Here is a 26,119-nt window from a genome sequence, read left to right as displayed (position 1 = left end):
AGATAAACAAATCCTGGGGCTATAAGGCACAGCAAGGCAACTGTAGTTAACGATAATATGCTGTACATTTGAAAGTTGCCAAGGGGCACCTGGGTGGCTGAGTGGGTTAAGCCTCTGCCTTCGGCTCAGGTCATGATCTCAGGGTCCTGGGATAGAGCAGGGAGCCTGCTTCCCCCTCTCCCTCTGCTGCTTCTCTGCCTACTTTTGATCTCTCTCTGTCAAACAAATTTAAAAAAAAAAGTTGCCAAGAGAGCAGATCTTAAAGGCTCTCAACACAAGAAAAAAAAGCTGTAATTATGCATGGAGATGGATGGTCACTGAACTTTACTGTAGCCATCATTTCACAATATATACATCTATCAAATGATGAAATCGTATACCTGAAACTAATACAATGTTATATGTCAATTATATTTTAACTAAAAAAAAAAGAAAAATTATCTTTGGACCAAGGGTTTGGATGAAGGATTGATAACCTATATTCATCACAGGTCAGATCATGCGACCCAGGCGTTTTGCCAAATGATTTCCCCACATTACCTCACTTCATCCTTATACCTCCACTTCATCCTTATTCATCCTACGAGACAGGTCCTATTACTATTGCCATTTTGCAGATGAGAAAACTGAAACCAGAGAAAGTAAATAACTTGCTTAAGGTCACAAATTTGTGACTGATGGGCCCTGGTTGGAAGCGAAGGTTGTTAGTTTCCAGTAGCCTCTCAGTATGGTCTTGGTGGGAACAGTTTCAGAGTCTAAGTGAAGAAGGACCAGATTATGGAGGCCCAAGGAAGAAAGAGGGGAAAGGGAACCCCAGATCTGGGCTATCCATCTGGGTGTTGATAAGGAGGGGAGTACAGGTGAGGGTCTGAAGCGACCCCCAGATCAGGTAGGACAGGGTTTGGGGTGTTAGCTGGACCTCTTAGGGGAGTCTGGGCTCCCTGTGGCTAAGGCTGCCATTTGGAGAGCACAGGACCCCAGAAAGCCTGGGTCCCCAACCTTGGCTTTAACTCCCAGACATAAAGGGCCCCCCTTAGACCTGCAGCCATTCCACTTTCTGTTGAAAGAGGAAGCAGCCCTAGAAGATCCCCTTTACCCACTCTCTGTGGTGTGAAGAAGAGGAACCTGGATCTGATTTGGATTTTTTGAAGAAATCTTGCTTTAATGTGGACCAATCCAACTTCTTCATTTGCTGTCCCAGCAAGGACCGTGGTAGCTGTGCCTCCTCAGGGACTGGCCAAGGGGACTCTCTCAGCCAGGGACCCCTGAGGGTGGAGTTTCCCAGCCCTGGCTCTGTGACTCCTTGGGATACCTCTAGTTATCTCTGGGGCTACTGGAAGATTCTTAAGGCAAAACTAAATATTGAAATAAATTGACTGCAAAAATAGAACTATGATAAGAAATAAGCCTATTCCAACCAGTATTTCCTTGAAGAGGAAAGGGGAGAGAGACTTATAATATTTTTAAAAAGATGTCAGTATTCCAGGGATGCGTGGCTGGCTCAGTCGGTGGAGCATGCAACTCTTGATCTTAGAGTTGTGAGTTCGAGCCCCACATTGGGCATGGAGCCTACTTAAAAAAAAAAAGATGTCAGTATTTTAAAAACGGTCATCCATCCATTCTTCTTCTTCTTCTTCTTCTTCTTCTTCAAAAAATTATGTATTTATGTATTTGAAAGAGAGGGAGCGAGAGAGCACACAGAAGCAGGGAGGGAGGAGCAGAGGAGGAGGGGAAAGAATCTCGTGCAGACTCCGTAATGAGCTCAGAGCCTGAGGCAGGTCTCCATCTTGCAACCCTGAGATCATGGATCATGACCTGAGCCGAAACAAAGAGTCGGATGCTTAACAGACTAAGCCACCCAGGCACGCCCAAACTATCATTTGTTTGAAAAAATGGCTCCAATAATTTCCTCACTGTATGACTTTGGCCATGTCTCTTAAAGTCCTAAGGAGATAGGGCTAAAGATGGTCCTGCCAAGGTTGCTGGGAGGGCTAAGCGAGATGGGGTTCGTGAATGTGCTTTGTAAATTATAAGGCATTACACAAAGGTGAGAGTTGAATGCCGCTGGGTCATCCCCCAGAGCAGAAAATCCTACCATCTTACCTGTACTGATTCTCCTTTCCTGATGGAGGAGGGATCTGATAGGTATCATTTGGAGTTATTCAATCCATACTTCCTTTCTCTAGTCCTCAATTTCCATAGTAGGGTAAGCTAGGCCATGCGGCAGTGATAAAGAAACATCCACTTTTCAATGTCTTACCACAATCAAACTTTATTTCTTGCTTTGATGAGCATGGGTAGGACCTCTTCCATCGTGTCCCATGGTGGCAGAACCTCTGGGCTGTGAGTTCACAATGGCAGGGAGAGAGCGGGATGGGGGAGAGCATCATCTCTTAACTGTTTGGATTCAGAAGGGACACATGTCACATACAGACTATAGGCTATAGTTAATTACACGGTGCCTATCTCCCTGCAAGGAAGACTGAGAAATGCAGGGGAGCATATGGATAGTCAGTGAACGCAAATGGGCTTTGTTATGGTTTCCTCAGCTCTCAAGTGGGAGGCTTGGACCCCAGGACCTCAGAGCAGCCATCACCCAGCTCTGGCCTTCTGGGATTATGTGAGCCAGACCCCTAGATGTTGATAAACTGTGGTGAGTGTTGGTGTCCCAGGCTACCACACACAAGCTTCCACAGGAAGAACTATAGACCACCCTCCAAAAAGTCAATTTCACTTTCCTCACTGTCTCCCAGACCCATCTCTGTGGCTCCTTCATGCAGTCCCAGATTCTCCAGCCTGTGTGGTAAGAAGGCCTACAAGTGGCTCCACACCAGGGCATGCGTTTTGCTTTCTGAAAAAGTGGGATCCGCCTGGAAGCAGGACGTTGATGAAGAGCTGACCGCCAGGCTGCTGGCTGGTTGGGACTCCCTGGAAGCCCTGGGCCCTGGAATCCACTTTCTCTCTAACATCTCTAGAGGATCTTAGCCGTAACTCTAAAGACCTCCTCCATTTGCTTTTTCCTGTTTCCCTCTTGTTCTGTGTCCTTCCCACTCCTCTTCCCTCCCAGTCTGGTGGGATCTGAACTGCTCTTAGCAGAGATGATTAAAAATGGTCTACGTGCATTCAAAAGGCATGGTGAGGGGGCACCTGACTGACTCAGTGAATGAAGATTGTGACTCTTGATCTTGGGGTTGTGAGTTGAGCCCCACACTGGGTGCAGAGATTAATTTAAAAAAAATCTTTAAAAGGCATGGTAATCATAGGAGCCTGTGTGGGTTCACCAGGAACAAACTTCAGCTCCCTTCCTTTTTTTCATACAATGTCTGGATTGGACAAAGATCAGGAATGAGCCATAGTTTTAAGTTTCAGCACAGGCAGGCCATAAACTCCCACACACTCTCAGGAGAGGAACTGAAGGTGCTCAGCTGAACCCATGTGATAGCATCATGTCACATGCTGCTGGTCTGACTCTGTGCACGTCCCAGCTGTGATAACTGGGATTCTCCCTCTTCCAGGAGACTCAGTATCCACCTTGGATCTCTGCTCTATTATAGGGTTCTTATCATGGTAGCCTGGCCTATGTTCCTCTCGGCAGGAATGTCAGAGGTCTTAGAATATTGCTTTTCCTCGATCACTTATCACCATTGAGTAGCCTGCTGGCTAGAATGTGGGCCCTGACTTGGCAAGAGAGTACTGACTCTAAGTACTTCTGCAGCTGGGTGTAGGCTTCCAGTACTGCTATGTCTGTGCTAAAGTTCCTTGACATTTCTTCCATCCAGAGGTGGGATCTGTGTTCCTCCCTTGAATCTGATAGTCTTGTGAGGGCTTTGATCAGTAGAGTATGGAGAAAGTGATACTCTGACTTCCAAGGCTAGTTCATAAAAGGTCCTACAGCTTCTGTTCTCTTAGAATACTTGTTCTTGGAGATCAGCTGCCATGCCAGGAGACACACCAGCCACATGGAGAAGCCACAGGGAGGTCTACATGAGCCCAGCCTGTGGGCCATCCCAACACTGGTACAAGGCATGTGAACAAAGACACCTGCCTTCGTTCCTTGGTATACAGATCACTTTGATTTTTTTTTTTAAAGGCTTTATTTATTTATTTGACAGAGAGAGAGATCACAAGTAGGTAGGGAGGCAGTCAGAGAGAGGGGGGCAAGCAGGCTCCCCACCGAGCAGAGAGCCTGACACGGGGCTCGATCCCAGGATCCTGAGATCATGACCCGAGCTGAAGGCAGAGGCCCAACCCAATGAGCCACCCAGGTGCCCCCACTTTGATTTTTTTGTTGATATTTTGTTTATTGTAATTTATTAAAAACATTTAAAAATTTTTTATATTAATTTTTAAAAAAATATTTTATGTATTTAATTGACAGAGACATAGAGAGCACAAGTAAGCAGAGCGGTAGGCAGAGGGAGAGAGAGAAGCAGGCCCTGTGCTGAGCAGGGAACCCGAAGTGGGGCTCAATCCCAGGACCCCGGAATCATGACCTGAGCCGAAGGCAGCCGCTCAACCAACTGAGCCACCCAGGTGCCCCAAATGTTAAAAAATTTTAATTTAAGTATCGTTGACATATGATATATTAGTTTCAGGTGTACAACATAGTGATTTGACCCTTATATACATTATGAAATGCTCACCATGATAAGTGTAGCTACCATACAAAGTTATTATGATATTACTGACTATATTCTCTATGCCGTACTTTCTTCCACGTGACTTATTTGTTTCATAACTAGTTTCTACCTTTTAATTCCCTTCACCTATCTCCCTACTCTCCCAAAGAAGCCTTTAGATAACTCCAGCCTCAACTCTTCGGGTCCTTCTGCCTCCCCCTGTAGCCGAGTTTTCCAACTGGAGCCCTCGACATGGAGCAGAGAAAAGCCACCTCTGGGGGCACTTGGGTGGCTCAGTGGGTTAGAGCCTCTGCTTCAGCTCGGGTCATGATCCCAGGGTCCTGAGATCGAGCCCCACGTCGGACTCTCTGCTTGGCAGGGAGCCTGCTTCCTCCCTCTCTCTCTGCCTGCCTCTCTGCCTACTTGTGATCTCTGTCTGTCAAATAAATAAAATCTTAAAGAAAAAAAAAAGCCATCTCTGATACGTTCTGTCCAAATTCCTGACTCACAGGATCTGTGAGCCTGATAAAATGGATGGTGTTTTAGATCACCGAGTTTGAGGTCGTTTGCTCCATAGCAAACAGGAAAACCACCATGTCCTTCTGCCCTTAGCATGAAGATGAGCGGATCACTGTCAGGTTCTAGGAGGGAAGTCTCTAGCAGCAGGCCGCAGGACCCCTTCCTATCCAATCTCTTTATTGGCGACTTACAGGGAGTCCCCACAGCAGCCGTGGTAAAAACAGAAGGATCATTTGAAACTTGTAGGCATCGCACATTGTGGTATTTAGGCAGGACTCTGGGGGCTGCGGTCAGTATCCTGAAAGATCTCCACTGGCTATAATGAACCTGAACCCTGCACGTAGGTTTTAAAATCCAGATGTATTTGTACAGCGTGGATTAGGGGTTAGCCAGGTGAAGAGAGGGTTGACGATCCTGGGTAAGACGGACACCTGGAGCAGCTGAGTGGGGCCTGTGGGTAGAGCACAGGAAGGAGTGACGTTACAGATGACACTGGTAAGCATGTAGGGTCGTGTCAGAGAAGGTCTCAAGGGCCCTGGTAGGAAAGCTATGAAAGGTGCTGGACCCCGGGGTATGTTTACCCTGCACCTTTGTTCTTGGGAGCTCAGGCATCTAATGGATCTGACCAGTTACCCCCTTGCATTGCCAATCTTCCTTTCCAATGGTACACGATTGGTTAAGCTAACTTTTAAATATACAAGCAGGAACCCAAGGATGGAAAGGGCTGGGCTTCACAAGAATTTATTCTGTTTGATTCTCTGGGGTCCCCCCGACCATCCAGTCTACTCACAGCACTGGACACATAGCACGTTGGCATGACCCTGTGGGGAGACGCCTAGACCGGGGGTGGTCCTGACTCCTTCCTTTGGCGGACCCTGGCAGTGCTCATCCAATGGTTTGTGGTGGGTCCCCATCTCACTTCCAGATGTTGCTGGAAAGGCTGGGGTAGGGAGGACCCCGGATGGGGATGAATTGCTGGGGCCACTGTGTCTGAGCATGGGGAGTTATGAGCCCTGTGGCACATTGTCTTATGCAGACCCTGGTCTGGGTGCAGGGCCTGGGTAGGGTGAGGACCCTGCCAGCATATGACCTCTGGGTGGCTCAGTGGAGGAGGGTATGGCATGGGGGCCGGTGGGACATGGCCTCTGGCTCCCTGTTTATTAAGAGGCCATGTCATAGTCAGGCCTGCGTGTCAGGGCTGTAGAAAAAACTAGGTGGCTGTGTATGGAAGGAGAGGCCCCCCTAAACTGCCTTCCGAGCATTGTGGGTTCGGACAGTGAACATGCCTTTGGAGACTCCAAGCAAGGAGCAGAAGGGCCTTTTCTGTTCCTTGAAATTTAGGGTGGAGAGGCCCATCCTGAGATGGCCAGCTTGCCTGGCCCCCGATGCTCTCCTTCACCTGCAGCTGCCACTGTGCGAGATTCTTCAATGCCAGCGTGTGCCCAGTGCCCATGGCCAGGGGCTCTCCTGTCATCAGTGCTTGGGGGCTGGGCTCCGCAGAGCAGGCAGAAGAGAGGTGATTGTGACCGCTCTCTGAGCAGGTGAATGTGCCAGACTGACTTTTCATAGAACCACCCTTGTTTAATTCTCCCTTGTTTAATTCAGTGATCCATTGAAACAGGTATTATTCCCATTTTGTAGATAAGGAAGCTCAAACCCTGAGAGGTTAACGGGCAGGACATCTTGTTTGTTAGGGGCACAGCCAGGACGCAAACCCACGGCCACGTCCACCTGACCCTGAACCCAGGGTTCATAGCCACCTTTCAAAATGTTGTTTCAAGGGGAGTCACGGACCAGCAGGTGGAGACCCCCTGGGAACAGTTGAGGGGTGGTCCTGAGGAGTATGGGCCTGGGTATAACCACATGGGAGACATGAGCTGCCGCATGATGGCCCAGCAGAGTTCTCCCTTGCCTTCCCTACTGCCCACCCAGGTCCTGCTGAGGGGCACAGGTTCTGTGGACACCAACTGACCAGCTCTCAAGCCTCACCTGATTGGGACTGGGCAAAGAGGTGCCTCCGGATCCCCGAGACTATATCCTCTGGGCTCGGCTTCCAAGCTGGCCAGGCCTGGAGGAGGGAAGGCTTTTGGTTTGGGACCTCAGGCATGGGAAGAGGACAGTCGGGTCTGACAGGACTGAGGTGGGCCCTGAGGAAACACTGAGATGGAGGGACAGCCTGGGGGGTTTCCTCACGATGAGCGCAGCCCTGGGCACCGGCTTTTGTGGGAAAGAGACCCACAGTGAGGGGCCACCAGAAGCTTGCGTCTAGCAGCGGAGGGTGCCATCCTGGTGGCCAAGATCCCAGGGCTCTCTGGGACGTGGAGGCCTGACCATTCTCTCTTTGCAACGTCATTTTCTTCTCTGTCAAACAGACTGTTTCAAGTTTTATAGGAAGCTTGCTGGATATGGCGCCTGAGTGCAAAACCTCCGGGGTTAGACAGATGGGTTGAGGAAGACTTGAGGCAGGCGGAGGATTTCGAAATAACTCTGGATTTGGGTGAAAATTCTAGGTATGGACTTGGATGGGAGAGAAACATGGAAGCTGGCTGGGAAGAAACTCTGAGGCATTCCAGTCAGAAACACCTCAGGGCTCTCGCTCTCTCTCCCTGGGCAGAAGGGCATCAGAAAACTCTCTACCTACTTACAGGGTAAGAATTCTGGAATACTTTGTTGGGTGAAAAAGCCTGGGGCACAATATCATGTATATATGCTGTTATGCTACCTGAAGGGGAAGAAAAAAAAAAAAAAAAGAAAGTAAAGGGCAATGATCTGTAATCATATTTTCTTGTAACTACACAAGTAAAGTATGTAAGAAATGAATAAAGATAGGGATATGGGCTTAAGAAATGGACAGATGGGGGACAAGATAGGGGTGAGGCATGACCTATCACCTTCTATGCTTTCACTTCTTTTTTTCTTTTCTTTTCTTTTTCTAGAGAGGGAGAGGGAGTGGGGGAGAAAGGGCAGAGGGAGAGGGAGAAAGAGAATCTTAAGCAGGCACCACACCCAATGCAGAGCCGGCCCTGAGGCTCCACCACCTCATGACCCTGAGATCATGACCTGAGCCAAAATCAAGAGCCAGGAGCTTAATCGACTGAGACACCCAGGTGCCCCTCTGTGTTTTTATTTCTGACCATGTGATTATATTACCTATCTGAAAAATAAAATGATATGTCCTTTTTAAATTTTGACCAAAAAACCCAAAAAACAAAAAACCAAAAAACCCTGACCAACCAAAACCCCAAAATCAACTACCAAACAAACTCTCTAACTCTTAGGTGCTCTCTGGGTCATTGCCTGCCATCTCCTCCTCCTCCTCCCCGCTCCAATTTTGCCAACGTTCTCATTTTCTCCTTTCCCTGATTTTTTAATTTGAGCGCAATTCCAGGCCTCCTTCTTTAAAGTAGAACAAAGCTTTCCAAGCCTAAAATATCTTTGGGATTGTCCTTGACTAGATGTAAACATTGATGGTAGTTGGTCCCCTTCAACCCATCAAGACTCAGCCTCTGAAATCCGATTGTCCCACTCTCCAGGAGAAGGTGAGGCAGTCCCTGGCCTTGGTAACCTGCCCCACACTCCAGTCATCTCCAGTATGTTCTTGAACATTCCACGTGGACACTCCCGTCTGGGCCTGTGCACCTGCGCTCAGGAATACACCTCTGCCATTATCTGTCAGACGACCTGGGCTGGCCAACGTTATATTTCTCCAGTAATCTCTTCGTTTGTTCCTTGCCAGGTTAAGTAAGCTCGATCCCCATAACTAATCTTACCACCCAGTCGTCACACTTCTTTTGAAATCACTCTGAGCATCTCTCAGTTTCTCGAGCCTCTGTTATGTAACAGGAGGCTAAGCCCTAAGTACGTAGAGGACAGTGAGAAGAGCGCCATGTGGCTTCTCTGCCTGCTTGCTCGGGTCCCTGTTGGACACTCAGGCAAGTCTCCTAGATGTTATTTTTTGCAGTTTACGGAGCACTGCTAGCCCCTTGACCTCAGTCCGTCAGGTCTTCTTACTGTCTTACTATTTCCACTGATTCAGGGTAAGCTTGGCCCACTGTGGTCTTTATTTAGATCATCTCTATTATACCTGTGGGTAGATCTTATATGCAGGCCTTGGCACGGCTTTATTTGTGGGTTTCCTTTTAAAAGGTCGCTGTGAAACAGGAAATGTGACTAAGAAAATCTTCTTCTTCCATGAAACCCTCTTCATTAACTGGAAAAAGGCACCCGTCCCCTCTCCCCCAATACTTACTCATGGCGCAGACAGACATGTTTCAAAAGAACACATAGTTCCCAAAACACTGAAAAGTGCACCGTAAGGCTCACGTGTGAGGCGAGTGGTTCTTTGTCAGGTTGGTGCTGTCTGGGGCCATCCTCGCGCTGACACGTGCTGCCTGTCACTGTTCTTCCTAGCGTCTGAGGGCGGATGGGAGCCTTGGAGGACTGGGAGGACGGGTGTGCAGCTTAAGAGCAGATGGAGCCTTGGAGGGCTGGGAGGACGGGTGTGCAGCTTAAGAGCTAGAAGGGAGGGGGATACTCCTATGGATAAAGGCTGCGGTGGATGGGACCCCGGGTCTCCTGGCTCCCCAGTCACATTTGTCTGGTTAAACCACACACCCTTCTCCTTCAGCTTCTGGAGGGGCCCCATGCATCTTTCTTCCTATAGAGAAGCCTGGTGACAGGTGCAGCAGGGACACAGGCTTGCTGGGACCCTGGGCACATAGCTCAGGCTTCCTGGGGGGGCTTTCTTGAGGAGGCAGTAGTGGCTGTACTTGGGATTACCTGCTTTGCAACCTTGCTTTGCTCTCCTCAGCCACAGAATAGGAAAACAGTAAGACAGGGTTATCATGAGATGAAAATAAGTTAAAATAAGTTAAAACAGAAAGCACCCAGGACAGTCTTTGTGTGCCACCCCTCTGTACATGTTAGTTATGATTATTCTGATGAGTTGGTTAGCTTTCCTCCCTTCTTTTCAATTCGAGAATTTGGCACCAACCGTGGGCTTTGTTGAGAAAATGGCTGCATTGAGGTTTTATCCTCGGTCAGCCCCTCAATAGCCAGTGGTTTGTCTTTTTTTTTTTTTTCTTAATGATTTTATTTATTCATTTGACAGAGAGAAACACAGCAACAGAGGGAACACAAGCAGGGGGAGTGGGAGAGGGAGAAACAGGCTTCCCTCTGAGTGGGGAGCCCTATGCGAGCTCGATCCCAGGAGCCTGGGATCATGATCTGAGCCAAAGACAGATGCCCAATGCCCGAGCCACCCAGGTGCCCCAGCCAGTAGTTTGTCTTAAGAAAAAATGAAAAAAATATATAGATGGTCCAAATGCACAGTCAGTACTTCTGGGGTCTAGGAGGACTTTCCAGACAGGCTGTGTGGCCCAGGAGCCTGAGATGGCCTGGTTCAGGCTTAAGAGCAGTGCCTGCCCCGCAAAAACGTTGAGTGAGTGGTGTAGTGGGCCCTGTGGCTACGGATATTGTTATGGAGAATACAGATTAAGGTGCAGAATTTCCGGGCTCCATGTACTTGGGCCTGACGCAGACAGGGAGTATGGGAGGATGTGAGGGGAGTCTCGACCAGGCTTAGGGACATAGGGTCTCCCCTTGACTCACCCCTTCAATTGCTGCTCTCACTCCCAAGGCCTTTGTCTGGATGCTGGGAAATTCTTGGGGGATGGTTAAACCCCACCTCTATCAGGCATGACACTCTCTTCCTGAGCTGGGAGTTGCTTCATTCTGCCTTCCTGAAAATGTGGTCTTGCTACACCAGAGGAAGGCTAGGTCATCCACAGAGTGGGACCCTGAGTCAGCAGGACTGAACAGGGGGAAGCCAGAGCCACAGCCGCCATGTGTAAAATTAATAAGACCCAAGTTTTCATAAAATAGTTATTTCTAGGGCACGTGTCTGCGCATGAGGCACCGATCTGCATTCCTCCAACATCAGCACCAACCTTTTGGCTCCTTCTGCTTCCCCAGCTGCAGACACAGCAGGGGTCAGGGTCCCTCTGTTTGCCCAGGTACAGGGACACTCTTTGCCTGCCCCTTCACTGCATCTAGCCAACACTTAGGCCTGGCTTGTGTTCTGCTTGCAATCACAGCATCTTCTTTTCTCAGCTACTTTTTGTGGCTGGAGGAGCTGTGCCTGCTGGGATGTATGGGGATGGGTCATAGTTGGTTGGCTTGCTGTGAGTGGAGGGGGTGGAGGATTTCTTAGAAATTTGTTCTAATGTCAGTTATATCTCAATAAAACGGGGACCCCCCCTCGTGTGGCACAAAGCTGGTATTCAGTAAATGCAAATAATTATGACCCTGCCCCCATGAAAAAAAAAGTGCTCTATTTCTCAAGGGGATGAAAATAAGCCCTAAATTCTTTTATGGATCCCTCCTTGGGATCCATTCCATATTAACACAAAATGACAATGGGCCAAATTTTCATTGATTTGGATTTGCCATGAAACTAAATTCTGGAGTGAAAAGAATTTTTGGTAAACTTCGAAGTGGGACTGCTAGGTGTTCCCCATTGATGAACCTGGCATTTAAAAACATTGTGTCCTGATTTTCCTTTTTTTTTTTTTCTGCTTTCTCCGGGGTCCCTCACTTTCCTTCCTGGAGTTTCTTATGCCGATCTGGAGAGAGACAGCAGAGAGAAAAGTGGGAGTTGGTTTGGGGGTTAAGAAATGGGAATGAGGGGCGCTGGGTGGCTCAGTGGGTTAAAGCCTCTGCCTTCGGCTCAGGTCATGATCCCAGGGTCCTGGGATCCAGCCCCACATCGGGGCTCCGCGGAGATCCTGCTTCCTCCTCTCTCTCTGCCTGCCTCTCTGCCTAGTTGTGATTTCTCTCTGTCAAAAAAATAAAATATTAAAAAAAAAAATTAGAAATGGGAATGAGTAGACATTTCCAGTTCCCAATACCCCTCTATCCTGAATGTCTTTGAGTTCAAAAACGCGGCTCTTGGCTGCTTCCATGGCCTTGAAGTGGGGCTTGCTTCTGCCCTAGCCCCTGGGCCTGGGTCGGACACCCCCCTCTCCCAGCCTCCAGGGCATGGGCTGGGGGGACCATGTGCGTGCAGGGGTGGGAGCCTCACACCCTAATGGGGCTGAGCTGGCCATAATGCCTGTCTCTCCCAATTAGTTCCCCAAAGGGAACAAAGCCTTATTTCTTTCCTCTCTCAGTTCCCAGGCGCTGACTGGGGACAAACAATCCTTGGCAGCTCAGGGGTTAAAAATAAAACACAGCAAGGGGGAAAACAAGCTGGGCAGCTGCAGCGGCTCCTCAGAGCCCACTCCAGGCTAAACAGAGGCCCCAGCAACTCCTTGGAGACTTGAACCCTGGGCGATGGAATTTTCCCTTGCATGGAGGCTATTGTCCTCTGGAAAGGGCCAGGGCCAGAGGAGGGCCTGGGGAGCACTGATCTCCCCCGAGCTCGCAGCCAGGAAGCTCCTGAGAGCCCAAGGGCTCTGTCCCACCCAGCTGGGGTTGGGTGAAAAGGCACTGGGGGCGCAGTCCACCCCTCCCCCCTTGAGAAAAAGGGGGTCCACTGGGGGTCTTCCAAAGGCCTGGGCACCAGTTGTTACCCAACTCCTCAGCCTCAACCAGCCAGTCACTGGGATGGAATAAAAGGCTTGGTTCCCTCGGCAACGGCAGGGTCTTTGGTCTTTCACAGAGTACAAGATGGGCTTGGGGGAGGGGGTTGGGGGGGCAGCCTGGGAGGAGGTGAGGGGAAGGGGGGATGGGCAGCCTGTTTACCAGCGTTGTTTGAGGGAGGCTTTTGTAGGTTCTGGCCTGGGAAATGCAGGAAACCCTAAGTGTGGGGGATGCTCTTTACTGCTTCCCAGTTTCAAGCCACAGTTGGTGGTCCGTGGTGGGAACAGGGTTGTGTAGGCTTCACGTTGACTTCCTGGATGGCTCAGGAGAGTCAAGCAGAGCCTACCTTTATAGGTACCAAGGCCTGGCCCTGGTTTATGACTGGAGACCCCTGGAAGTGTTGATAGATGCTTGAGCCCATAGAGAGCTATTTGTGAAGTTGAGATTAGAATAGCAGGCGCCTGTCTCCTGGGTCTGATCTCGATGGACCAGACAAAGCTATTTTTAATATCAAGCAAGAGAGTTGCTGAAATAATGACAAAGTGCAGAGCCTGGACTGATTTTGTCTCAAGCACTAGACTTTGTGAAAGGAGTTAAAAAATCTCTTCACATACCAAACAGATGCGTTTAGCCTCAGTGAAAACAAGTGATAAGGGACAGGAGACCTTGACCCAGGGTTTTGGGATTAGAGGTCCCAGCAAGTTGTCACTAGCACAGAGGTGTAAGGGACTCTGGGGGGTTTTAGATGGTGAGGGCTTAAAACCTGGCATTGACAGAGAAAGCACCTTTTGTGATGCCTTTCAAAGGGGGCTGGGGGGGGGGTGGTGTATAAGCAAATAGAACAAGAGAATTGGCAAGTTGATATGGTGGCTTAAGAAGAGAGATGACCAGTGTAGATCAGCACACTCTTCAGGAATCTTTTAAAATAATTTTCTTTTAAAAAATGAAAAATAAAACAACAACAAAAATCCCTCCCACCCACATTCCTATCTGGTGTAGCCAAGCAGGTCTTAGAGACAATGAAAACTAGGTTAATGTTTGCTTCTAGTAGACGTCTTGCTGAATTCTTTTGCTGCTGCCTGAGGATTTGGGGGTGAGGAGGAGTCAGGGGAGAGGTGACCGAGTTTCCCACAAAGTGGCCAAGGCCATCATCGGTGAAGTACTTCCTCACCCACAAGGTGGTCAGTTCCTTCAAAGCTCAGCTCTGGTGGGTGGGTCTTCCCTGAAAGACACAATTTGAGGAAACCTAGAGGGTGGGTCCTGAGATGAGGAAACACCTGGGTGGCAGGTTCTTGATAAGGAAACAACCCTGAGATACCACTGCGACTGCTTTGCTTGCAGGACCTGTGGCCAATCAGAGGGCTGCCTGCTTTAATCATCATCATCAAAATGATAATAATAATAAAAAAGGAATCACTTATCACCTAATTAATTTACTTACCAGCTGGTGGCTTGGCAGAGAATAAATCTGAGCAATGCAGAATAATAACCCATTTAGAAAATATGCAGAGAATAGGAACCCAAAGAAGACAAACTAGCATGGGCTCCCCCATCTGTGGGATTGTTCAGGTACATATGGTCATTTCAGCTTAAGGACAATTCAGTGAAGTTGGTGTGATTATTATTCCCATTTTGTAGATGAGAAGACAGAGGCCTTGGTAGGTTCATTCACTTGAGCAAGATCCCATAGCTGCCGGTAGAGAGAACTGGATTTTGAATCCTATCTGATGATCTTAGATCCACATAACAGCCACTTGCAGATACGAAATCTCACTTGATTCTTGAAACCTCTTATTAAGGCGGGAGATTATTTCTGTTTATAGCCTCAGAAGCTGAAGGTCATGGAGTTTAAGTGACTTGACCTAATCACAAGACCAGTATGTGGTAAAGCTGTGACTGCTCTGGGGCTTTTCCCACGGCAGCCTGTGGCCTGGTCTCAAGTTCCATTCTTCATGCGTCTAAGAAGATTTCAACGTCTGCTATTTGCTTGTTCATTGATTCATGCCGTCATTCAGCTACTATCTGCTAAGCACCTGTCACAGACAAGGCATCGAGGGGAGCAGAGAATGAATTAGATTTTTAAAAACTCCCTGGGAGTAAACGGATTCGGTGACCTTGCCGTCCTATGTCTGTAGTTGTGGCTGTCAGTGGAAATCTTCCCACATCAATGGACTAACTGGTGTGTCTCATTCAATAAGCTGATAAATTTACAACGGGAGAACAAAAACAGTAGGAATTCCTGAATCACAAACAATCTGGGGACACCTTGCTCCTTCAAATGGACACAGTTATTCAGCAAGCTTTGGCCGGACTCACGGTGACACGGGAGTGGAGGTAGAGGGAAATGAATTGTGGCCAGGTCTCCCGGAGGCTCCACATTTGCACAGGTCCCCCAGCCTCAGGAGCATTCCTGTCTCCCTAGGTCCCTGGACTCCGTGGTGAGAGGCCCCTCCCAGGGACAAACTTCCTCCCCCATCTGATTTCACAGGCCAGCTCCCTCCTGGACAGAAAATCCGCCCGAGTCAGGCTGTATACTGGACATGTTCTCTATTCATCCATCGGCACAGGATTCCTTTTTAAAGATGATTTCTCCCACGTGACTACCATGGGGAAAACCTGCCTCCCCAAGTGACAGAAGTCACCATAATATGTCACAAGAGATCAGAAGCTCTTTTTTTTTTAAATTTTATTTATTTATTTGACAGAGAGAGAGAGAGATCAGAAGTAGGCTGAGAGGCAGGCACAGAGAGAGAGGAGGAAGCAGGCTCCCCACTGAGCAGAGAGCCTGATGTGGGGCTCCATCCAAGGACCCTGAGATCATGACCTGAGCTGAAGGCAGAGGCTTAACCCACTGAGCCACCCAGGCGCCCAGATCAGAAGCTCTTAAAGGCAAGTGGTTCATGGTTGCTTTTGAAGAGTACACAGTTTTAGGTGGGCCCATGAACAAAATTTCATCCTGTCCTCGTGGCCCAACACTTATTCATTTATCTGGGTCAAGGTGCAGGTCTAATTAGAGCACGAGGTAGAGGGAAGCGAAGGTGATTTTTACAAGGAAGACAGAGACCTAAAGCAATGAGGGTGGAGGGGAGGATGGGCCTTTGAAGAGAAAGAGTTGATTTAGGTATTTATTCAACAACTTACATATATCCAGTGCTTTCCCTGGTCCTGGTCCTGCTCATTTACCTCGTACCCCATGCTTAGTAGGATCTTGTGAATTGAGGGCAGGCCCAGGTTGTGGTTGTACAGGCTCTCTCAGACTTAGGGGTTGACCTCTGAGAAGATAGAGACGGGGCAGGGAGGAACACGAACACCAGCATTCCAATGCTGACCTCCACCTGCAAGGCCTGGGTTTTCTTGCTGAAAAGTCCCCCGGGAGACTCTGATGGGGAGACACAGTTGCCCTTCATGACAGGAAATAGTCTAAATTTTAGAGGCTCGATTGGGACACCCTTCACATTCTTTTGGTAAACACTGATGGCTCTGCTATTCAAAATGGAGACCCAAACTTTTTTTTTTTTTTAATAATCTTTCACATTTTGCTATCACTTTATTTAATTTTATTACTCAGAACCTCTGCCTCTTTTTCCTTCTGCCTAGCTTTCCCTTCTCAAATAGGACTGCTGGATTTAGCAAATCAAAATATAGGACACCCAGTTAAGTTGTAATTTCAGATAAACCACAAATACATTTTTAGTGTAAGTATGTCCCAAAGAATGCATGGGATATACTTACACCAAATAACTATTTGTGGTTTATCTGACATTAAAATCTAACTTAGGTGGCTTGTATTTTATCAGATGACACCACCACTGGCCTTCCACACTTGAACCTGTTTGGATTTATATTTGGATTTTTATCACCTGTCAGCATTTAGCCCATCTCAGGGCAAAGAGTTTCCAGGTCTGTTATCTTCTGTGGGAAGCAGTGTCAGGAGAGGTCGTCACCTTTTTTCACTAACTATCCTCTTCCCTGATATTTCAGAAAAATGGTGTATTTCTGTAGAGTTTATTTTCCTTTAATTCTGTCGGGGTCCACGTTCACATTTGGCTTTCCAAATAGGAAAGTACTAGGCACATCCGATGTTTTCCCATGACCAACTTATATATTCCTCCCATTTGTGGGGTCACCTTTCCTCGGGTCTTTGGTAGAGACTGAATGGATAACATTTAATGGTACCATGAATCCAGATGTGAAGACCTAAGTGGGTTAAATATCAGCAAGGAGAGAGTCAAGATTCTCTGAGGTTTCCCCAGTTTCTTTCCTGATAATGTCCACCGCATTCGCCAAAACCCGGATGTTTCTTGAGCACATAGAAGGTAGATAAGGGCTATAAACCAGTGCAGGTCCATTTGATAGAATCCTTGAAGTCCATACATTTTGCCTTTTTCTGCCGTGTATGTTGTGTTATATGTGTTTGTGTATTGTGTGTGCATATGAATCTGATAACAACCCAGTAAAACAGCAGAGAGTGTGGAGAAGGGAATAGAGGTAAGAAAGCTGATACTGTAGTCCCGGCAGTGCTTTTTCAACACAAGAGACTCCACAATGGAGATGGTGACTGTGTTCAGAGGCTTAAATTATGAATCTTCTTCTCTCTCTTCTGCTTTCCAAACCATGCAATATAGTTCTCTAATTTTTTTTTTTAAGATTTTATTTTTGGGGCCTCTGGGTGGCTCATTTGGTTGAGAGCTGACTCTTGGATTCAGCTCAAGCCAAGATCTCAGGGTTGGGGGATCGAGCCCCGTGTTGGGCTCTGCACTCATCTGGGAGTCTGCTTCAGATTCTCTCATTCCCTCTCCCTCTGCCCCTCCCCACTTCCTGCTTACATGCTCCCTCTCTCTCAGATACTTAAGTAAATAAATACATAAATAAGATTTTATTTATTTATTAGAGAGAGAGAGAGAGAGAGCACAGGCAGAGGCAGAGGGCGAAGCAGGCTCCCTGCCGAACAAGGAGCCCGATGTGGGACTCGATCCCAGGATGCTGGGATCATGACCTGAGCCGAAGGCAGCCGCTTAACCAACTGAGCCACCCAGGTGTCCCAATAAGATTTTATTTTTAAGTAATTTCCACACCCAACATGGGGCTTGAACTCGCCAACCTGAGATCAAGAACCATGTGCTCTACTGATTGAATCAACCAGGTGCCCCTATAGTTCTCTAATTTAAAAATAAAACTGGACACCTGGCTGGCTCAGTTAGTGGAGTGTGCGACTTTTGATCTCAGGGTTGTGAGTTCGGTCCCCATGTTGGGTGTAGAGAGTATTTAGAAAAATAAAGTCTTTTAAAAAATAAAAATAAAACCCCAAATTTGAAACTGCTTCTATTTTCTTTTTTTTTAAGTGCAAGGTCTTGCTATTAAAATACCATTAAAATACCAATAGCAAGGTCTTGCTATTAAAATATTAAAATATAAAAAGAAAACATGGGGGCGCCTGGGTGGCTCAGTGGGTTAAGCCTCTGCCTTCGGCCCGGGCCATGATCTCAGGGTCCTGGGATCGAGCCCCGCATCGGGCTCTCTGCTCAGCGGGGAGCCTGCTTCCTCCTCTCTCTCTGCCTGCCTCTCTGCCTACTTGTGATCTCTGTCTGTCAAATAAATAAAATATTTAAAAAAACAAACATGGCATTATAAAACTGTCAAAACATGTAAATGCTTTATCAACTTTACATATTATTTTCTGAGTAGCTTTTCCATGATCCCATGATGACAGAGCAGTGGGGCTGTAGCTGCAGACTTGCGTCTGCCTGGCTGAAAACCCAGGCCTGTTGTTTTGTAGTAGAGACGTACTAGCTGGACCTTGCAGGAGAGTGTCTGTTCAGAATCTCAGGGGTAAATTGACGATAAAATAGACATGGCTCAAAAAAAAAAAAAAAAATTAATCTCAGGGGTAAAAATCAGATGGATTTCCTCACTTTATTACTAAATTATTTATCTATCGTCTGAAAGCTTACACAGCCTCCCTATACAATAATTGATTTTCATTATTGATTCTCCTGCACAAAATTCATAGGGCTTATGAATGAGTCAGCCAAGAAAAGGCAATTATAATAATAATAATAACTCCTGTTTCCTGGATGCCAGGTACCAGGTGCCGCGATGACTTTTTAATTTCACTGATTTAATCCTTGCCGTCATTCCGAGGTCAGTCTAGCCCCATTTTATAGGTGAGGAAATGGAGTTTCAGGGAGTAAGATCCCACAACAGTCATTCTGGAGGCTGAGATTCAGAATGAAGAGCCTGGTTAGGTGCAGTGGGGTTTCACTGTATTTTAATCCTTTAAAAATTCCATCACCCCTACCGAGGGTAGTAACTGTATGAATCAGAAAAGGAGAGTACTTTCCTCCCATCCTCCTTCTCTAAGCTGTGGGTAAACAGTTCCCATCTTAATAAGATCCTTAGAAGAAGAGAATGAGAGAGAACAGCTCAGACTCACAGTCCACCCAGGCGACTTAACCCTTTGGATGCCTGCGAGTTAAGTTCAGGCACTCACTTTCTGAAGGAGCCACAACTCTGATGCGCCCTGTTAAACGGTCCCTTCCCTTGGAGTTTGTGTTGTAAGGGTTGTGGAGTAAATCTGTGTCTTCATTTCTTCCCAGGCCGCGGGGGAGGCTCATCTTCCATATTAAACAAAGCATCATGCATTCCTGAGAACGCCTCTCCCACTGACTTGTTTTGACAACCAGGAGGGAAGATGGGAGGCCCGGTAGAATGGGCTACATGAGGACCCGAGAGGATCTAGGAGAGCCCTTTCCAAAACACTGGTTGATTATTTCCAGCTCCCTGTCAAGCTGGGCTTCTCAGAGAACAGGGTTTATCAAAGGGGAGACTCGGGTTCTCTAATTACCCACCCCCCAGAGGGTGTTCTGAACCTTTATCACCCTGACGGTGACCTTGTTCATGTCCGTGATTCTGGCCAAAGGTTTGTTTGTGTTTCCCTGAATAGGTTGAGCATTATCAACCATTATTGGTGTTTCATAACTCTTCCTCATGGTGTTGTCATTAGAATTCTTTTGCATTCTCGAATTTTGACATATGATTGTCTTTGTATGGGATACGTTGGTTTCAAAACCACAGTTTTCCCCTTGTGTGTTCGTACCGGTATGCAAAAAGTAGCTCAGGAGACAGGATTCTCCTAGGACTTTCAATTACAGTGCTTTCTTTCTAGAAAGCCCCATTTGGCACTATTTTGGTAATGGATTTTATCATTCAGTTATAGGTTTCCTTGCCTTTATATTTCCATGGCAGGTGTTACTTCCCATTTTATACAGGCAAGGAGAGATTATTGCCTAAAATCTTAGCGATTTTGCTTCCTCCCAGAATAGCACTTTTATCATTATGTAGCAAGAATATCTACACAGATTTATTTGGTAAAGATTCTATTCAAAGGTCTAGGTACTGATTAACGCTGCTTGGCCCACTGAACAATGGGTGTAACCTGGGTTTGATAAACCAAATAAGACCTTTGTCTTGTTTTGCTGGCTGGCAAAATTGCCTGTACCATAAAATCCTTCAGCCTCCAAGGAGAGGCCAGGATTCTTCTGTTATGACCTGGTTTTTATTTCCTGTCCCTGATGGGCAGCTGAATCAAGGGAGGCACATGCTGATAGGAAAGGCCTTGAAGGGTGTGTGTGTGTGTGTGTGTGTGTGTGCCTGTGGATGTAGGTGCCTATAACACACTTGTGCACATGCTCACAAACATCCCACCCGCTGGGATTCTGGTTGTGGGGGATGGGATGGTGAAGCGGTCAGTTGAACATGGAACATTGTATCCAACTCTTGCCCTAAAGTGTCCACATCCTTTTCCTCACCTGCATTGGTCTGGGTCACTTTGCTCAGGTGGATCAAACAAAGGACTAAGGAAATTCCAGCTCCAGTAGTTTCCTGAAAGAGCTCCTCTGGTATCCTCTTTGATGTCTGGAGGATAGCAAGTTTGAGTATGAGACTGGACTAGTACGAATCCACCCCTCTCTTGGGAAAACTTCTTGGGCTTGTTCCAGAATGGGGTCAACAGTGTCACGCTTATTTCCTAAAAATAGCGCAACTTGCTAAAAACTTAAAAAAAAAAAAAAAAAGGAATCCTACTATACCACAATGTAAGTCTCACAGCTCTCAGAATCCTCCCTCTACCTTTGGGTGAATCCCCAAAAGCGGGTTCCTTGCCCCATTTCCTGACATGGATCTGGTGGTCTTCAAGATGAGAGAAAGAAACTTTAGGAAAGTCCCACTCCAGTGAATTTGATGCCTGTCCATGCATTTTTTGGAGGAACTGAGGGTGCTTAGCCTGGGGGTGGGAAGTTCTCTCAAAGGAGATCAGGCTAATAGCTTCAAAAGAGACTTACTTAAGGGTGGAAGCGTGGAAGTTTCTGGAAGGAGTATTTTGGTTCTGTGTAAGAACAATTGTCTAACAGTTATCCAGTAAGGAATGGAAAGCTTCCTTGAAGGTGCAGAGAAAGGGCCCAGTCTCAGGACCCTGCATGCAGAGGACAGCAGGGATGTTGTAATGTGAATTCCAGAAGTACTAGAGTTCAACTGATGACCTCCAACGTTCCTGCCAGCTCTAAGATTATATGATTCTATATCTGTAATTTTCCATTTCCCTATTAAGAAGAAATTTTCCACATTCAAATTTGTTTTAATATTTGATAAAGGTTGTAGGATGACTTTGGCTCTCTTTGCTCTAACATGCAGCTTACCCCTTTGCCGCATGGCTTAACACATCACATCGCAAAACAACATCACAACACAAAAACATCAGTGCTCTTTGTTGGACAGAGGAGATGGGAGTTTACTGACTGCTTGGTAGGAAGGTGCTGGTTACATGGGACCTGGAGAGGAGAGGTTGGGAACTCTGTATCTTGCCTCCTACCCAGTCTCTGAAATTCTTCCACCCAAAAGAGATCTTACCTCAGTTTTGGGTGGTGGACACAGCAGAAGTGGTCAGAAGCCTGACTGCTTCTTACACCTAATACCCCGGCAGTTCCTCCAGCATTCTTCCAATCCCCCACCCCCCAAAATTCCATATCCTTCTCATGGACCCTGTATAATACGGATATCCTCAGGAATCCTCAGAAACTCTTACCTAGGACAGAGTGAACTTTCCTTGAAAACTAACTCTCTTTCAAGTGCTCCCTCCATTGAGCTATTGGACAGAATAAAAACCTTGTATTAAAAAAACAAAAACAGGGGCACCTGGGTGGCTCAGTGGGTTAAAGCCTCTGCCTTTGGCTCAGGTCATGATCCCAGGGTCCTGGGATGGAGCCCTGCATCAGGCCCTCTGCTCAGCAGGGAGCCTGCTTCCCTTCCTCTCCCTCTGCCTGCCTCTCTGCCTACTTATATCTGTCTGTCAAATAAATAAATAAAATCTTTAAAAACAAAAACCAAAACCAAAGAGAAACACTAGCCTAAACATCCATTAAATACTAGATTATAACTTTGACTTTAACTTTTAAGTAGAATGTTCTTTTGTTTAAATAACATTAAATCTTTGCCTCGAAGCAAAGATCGACTGGTTGATTTTTTTTCCTTTCAGTTACTTTAAGAACACCCTTTTTCTCTCTCTCGGGATAAGTTTATGTTGCAAGGAGAGTTCTAGGAGTTGAAAGTAAAATCTGATAATTCAAAAATGAATAAACACATACTAACTGATTTTATATCAGTGTTCACTTCAATTAGTAGAGTGTGTCAAGGATCTGAGATATGAAGACCTCACCCTGGATGGAATCGCTGGGGGACCCAATGTTCAGCAATTCCAGCAATCAGCAAGGAGAGGTAAGCATCAGCTCTCAGATTCCTTTAGCTAAATTTCAGACTAAAGGCCATGAACAAAGGTGTTCAAAGCTGTTCGAAGGGGTTCAATTAGTCACCAGAGGGGTATGAATTTATGGGACCCCGAGATACCATTACGCATCTATCAGAAGGGCTAAAACTTACAAAAAATGAGATATTCAAGTGCTGGGGAAGACGTGGGGCAACTCGCAAACTCTCACGCAGTGCTGGTGTGAGTGTCAATTGGTACAACCCCTTGGGAAACTGCTTGGCAGTATCTGGTAAAGCTAGAAAGCCCAGGGCCCAGCAATCCCACTCCTAGGTATACACCTAAGAGAAAGGAGTTCATGTGTTTTCCAAAAGAAGTGTGTACAAGCCTGCTTTTGCAGTTATATTCCTAGCTCCCCGCGCCCCCCAGATGGGACCCACCACAAATGTCCACCAGCAGGAGAGTGGAGAAAGAGATTGCCGTGGAATCCAACACTGAAATAAAAACAAACAAACTGAAATGACTGATACCACAACATCTTTTGAATGAAAGAAACCAGACCCCAAAGGGTATTTCATGTCAAGAAAGTTCAAGAACAGGAAAACGAGTCTATGATGATGCAGAACTCTGCAGACTGTGGCAGGGGGTGGGAAAGGGCAGGTGGCATGAAGGAGATGTTCTGGAGCTCAGTTTGGGTGGTGATTTCATAGGCGTATGCATTTGCAAAAATCCATCAGGCTGATAATTTAAGATGAGTGCAGTTCAAACAGCAGCGAGATACCATTTTGTGCACTACCACGAGGAGAACAAAAAGATAGTAACAAGTGTTTTGTTGATGGATGAATGGATAAACAAAATGAGAAAGAGAAAATCTCATCCTCAGAGCATCTCTGGCACAGTGAAATATTCTCCAGCAATAAAGAGGAATGAAGTACTGAGACCTGCTCCAGCATGGATGAACCCTGGAAACGTGTGACGGGCAAGAGACTGGTCACCAAGGGCCGTGTATGTTGAATGATTCCATTCCCGTGAGATCCCCAAGCTGGTAGACAGGAGGGAGGTTAACGGTTGCTAGGGACTGGGAGACGATGCAAGGAGGGACTGCTAATGGGTCCAGGGTTTCTTTCTGGGGGAATGAAAATGTGCTTAAATAGTGGTGATGGTTGCCCAGTTCTGTGAATATGGTAGAAAACCACTGAACCGAACACGTTAGAAAGGTGGTCAGTCGATTGGGCGTCTGGTTCTTGGTTTCACCTCTGGTCATGATCTAGGGGTCCTGTGATGGAGCCTGTGTCAGGCTATGAGGCTCTGCGCTCAGTGGGGAGCGTCCTGGAGGTTCTTTCTCTCACCCTCTCCGTCTGCCCCTCCCCCTGCTCGCTCACGCTCTCTCATTCTCAGGTGAATAAATAAATCTTTGAAGAAAAGGGTGAATTTGATGGTATGTGAATTACATGTCAATAAAGCTGTTTTTTAAAAAACGTTTAGTGTGCTTTGTGTGTATTTATACTTGGGAGAGAGAGAGAGAGAAGAGTGAAGATGAATTCTTCAACTGAAAACCACCACCACAGGGAAAGAAATGTGAGTTAAGGAAAGAGAACTGATTTGCTTGAACATCTCCCCAGTGTCAAGTACTTTACGTATGGCATTTCCTTTAGTTGTCACAGAAGTCCTGTTATACAGGCATTTCCACATGAAAGGTGAGGAATTATCTTCTTCAGTAACTTGCTAAGGTTTCCAAAGCCAGGAGCTGGGGTCCATGGCTGTTTCTCTTCCCCTCCTCTGCCCCTCAGGTGCCTTCCTCCAAGGACTAGCGTTGGCCTGGGAGCTGATTTTGTCTGGAATGCTCACGTGGCCGAAGATGAAACCCTGAGACTGGGCACGTGATGTGGCTTGTACGAGATCCCACACCAGCTTGAGTTAAACCCTGAGGTACCCATGTAGGATTCTTTCGTTAATAGTCAATAAAATTAATAGTACTATACTAAGCCCCTCATTAAATAGCTCTGTTTGGTCCAGTCATCTCAGAGAGCAATCTGGAAGGGCTCAGTGCAGTGAAGATGTATCTGCCTGGAGCCTAGAACTCCCTCCTGGGATTGTTACTCAGAGCATTTCTGGCACAGGGAATCCGAGCATTTGCTTCTACCTTGTTTGTGGCAAGTTAGTGGTTCATCCCCAAGGGAATAGATAAGTTAACTGTGGTGGACAAATACTATGGACTATTTCCAGCTCTTAGAAGCAGGGAACTACAGGCACATCCAGAATATGACAATTTTCTTTCAGCTGGGGAAAAAAAAAAAAAAGCAGGCAACCGAATGTTCTTTAGCACATACTGTTCATAAATTAAAAACACAACTTCCCACAAAATAAAACTATATATTTAATAAGGATATATACATAACAAAGACCATCTAGAAACATATTTGTGTAGTGACCTCTGGGGTGAGGCAATGCAGTGGGCGTGGCGTTGCCATGAGCAGAATAGCTCGATTAAGTCAATTCTTTATCCCCTCAGGCCTCTGAATTCTTTTTTTCTTTTTTAGCAGCATCAGATATTTTATGGAGACAGAAATTTGTCTCCTTTGTTTAAATAACAGAGGCCTGAGTTCACCTCAAAGTGTCTAAATCAAAATCTACAAACAAAGTAAGGAGAAATTCCTGTGAGAGAGTGTTCCCTGGCTGGGTACATTCTTCTGCCCATGCTGCTGGCCTTTCAAGCACAGCTCTTCGAGGGGCTCTTTCCTCCTTTCCACTCTGACATTCATGACACAGATCTTCTTGAAGGCAGACAACTACGCTGCTTTCCTCAGAAAGCCCACTGGCCTGGAAATGGGTGCTAGGTGAGGAAAATTAAGGCGCAGGATAGGAACATGATTTGGCTAAGGCGGGTATTTAGGAAGCTGAGTTATATCCACATTTTGTATGTAGAAGTCCTAATCTCTCCGTATCTCAGAATGTGACTGTATTTGGAGACAGGGCCTTGAAAAATGTAATTAAGTTAAAATGAGGCCATTAGGGAGGGCCCTAATCCAATCTGACTGGTGTCTTTAGAGGAAAAGGAAATTTGGACCCACAGACCCAGGGCGTGGGGGTGGGGGACAGGTATAGAGAAAAGGGCCTGTGGAGACACTGGGAGAAGATGGCCATTTGCAAGCCAAAGAGACAATGCTCAGAAGAGATAAAACCTACCACACCTTGACCTTGGACTTCTAGCTCCCAAACTGTGAGACAATAAATTTCCATTATTTAAGCCACTCACATCATTGTCAACTGCCAATAATTTTTTTAGAAGTGCCACAGGCTGGAGTAAATATGTAAATATGTTGAATTCTGTGAGATATTATGGCAGCTCTAGCCAATGAATGCAGTAGGAATCGACAGAGCTGAGATGTAACCTCAAGAGGTTAAAAACAAGTCTCGGTCCATTAAGTAAGTTGTCCTGTAGGTCTCGTCTTAGTGAGTAAAACTCTGGGGAAATCTTCCTAATAAAGATAGCCCCAAAGATGTGTCTACCTGGAGCCCAGAACCCCCTCCTGGGATTCTCACTGAGCCTGGGTGCCTCAGTTGGTTTAGCATCTGACTCGATCTCAGCACAGGTCTTGATCTCAGGGTTGTGAGTTCAAGCCCCACGTTGGGCTGAATGCTGGGT

General features: G+C 46.7%; 1 long non-coding RNA gene across 3 annotated transcripts in view; it reads left to right on the top strand.

The window, feature by feature from the left end:
• Positions 1–23,832, top strand: part of LOC123944560 — a 35,297-nt gene extending 11,465 nt beyond the window's left edge. The window contains exons 1-4 of one of the 3 annotated variants that reach the window (XR_006818812.1): positions 1,791–2,653; positions 7,649–7,786; positions 22,376–22,487; positions 22,848–23,832. This is a non-coding gene — a long non-coding RNA (uncharacterized LOC123944560). Of the gene's footprint in view, positions 1–1,790; positions 2,654–7,648; positions 7,787–22,375; positions 22,488–22,847 lie in introns of those variants that run through there. The other 2 variants (XR_006818811.1, XR_006818810.1) reach the window with 2 other exon arrangements.
• Positions 23,833–26,119: the final 2,287 nt, after the last annotated feature.

This window comes from Meles meles, chromosome 6 (assembly GCF_922984935.1).
Source record: "Meles meles chromosome 6, mMelMel3.1 paternal haplotype, whole genome shotgun sequence".
Lineage (NCBI taxonomy): Eukaryota > Metazoa > Chordata > Mammalia > Carnivora > Mustelidae > Meles > Meles meles.
This window is presented reverse-complemented; position numbering and strand designations above follow the sequence as displayed.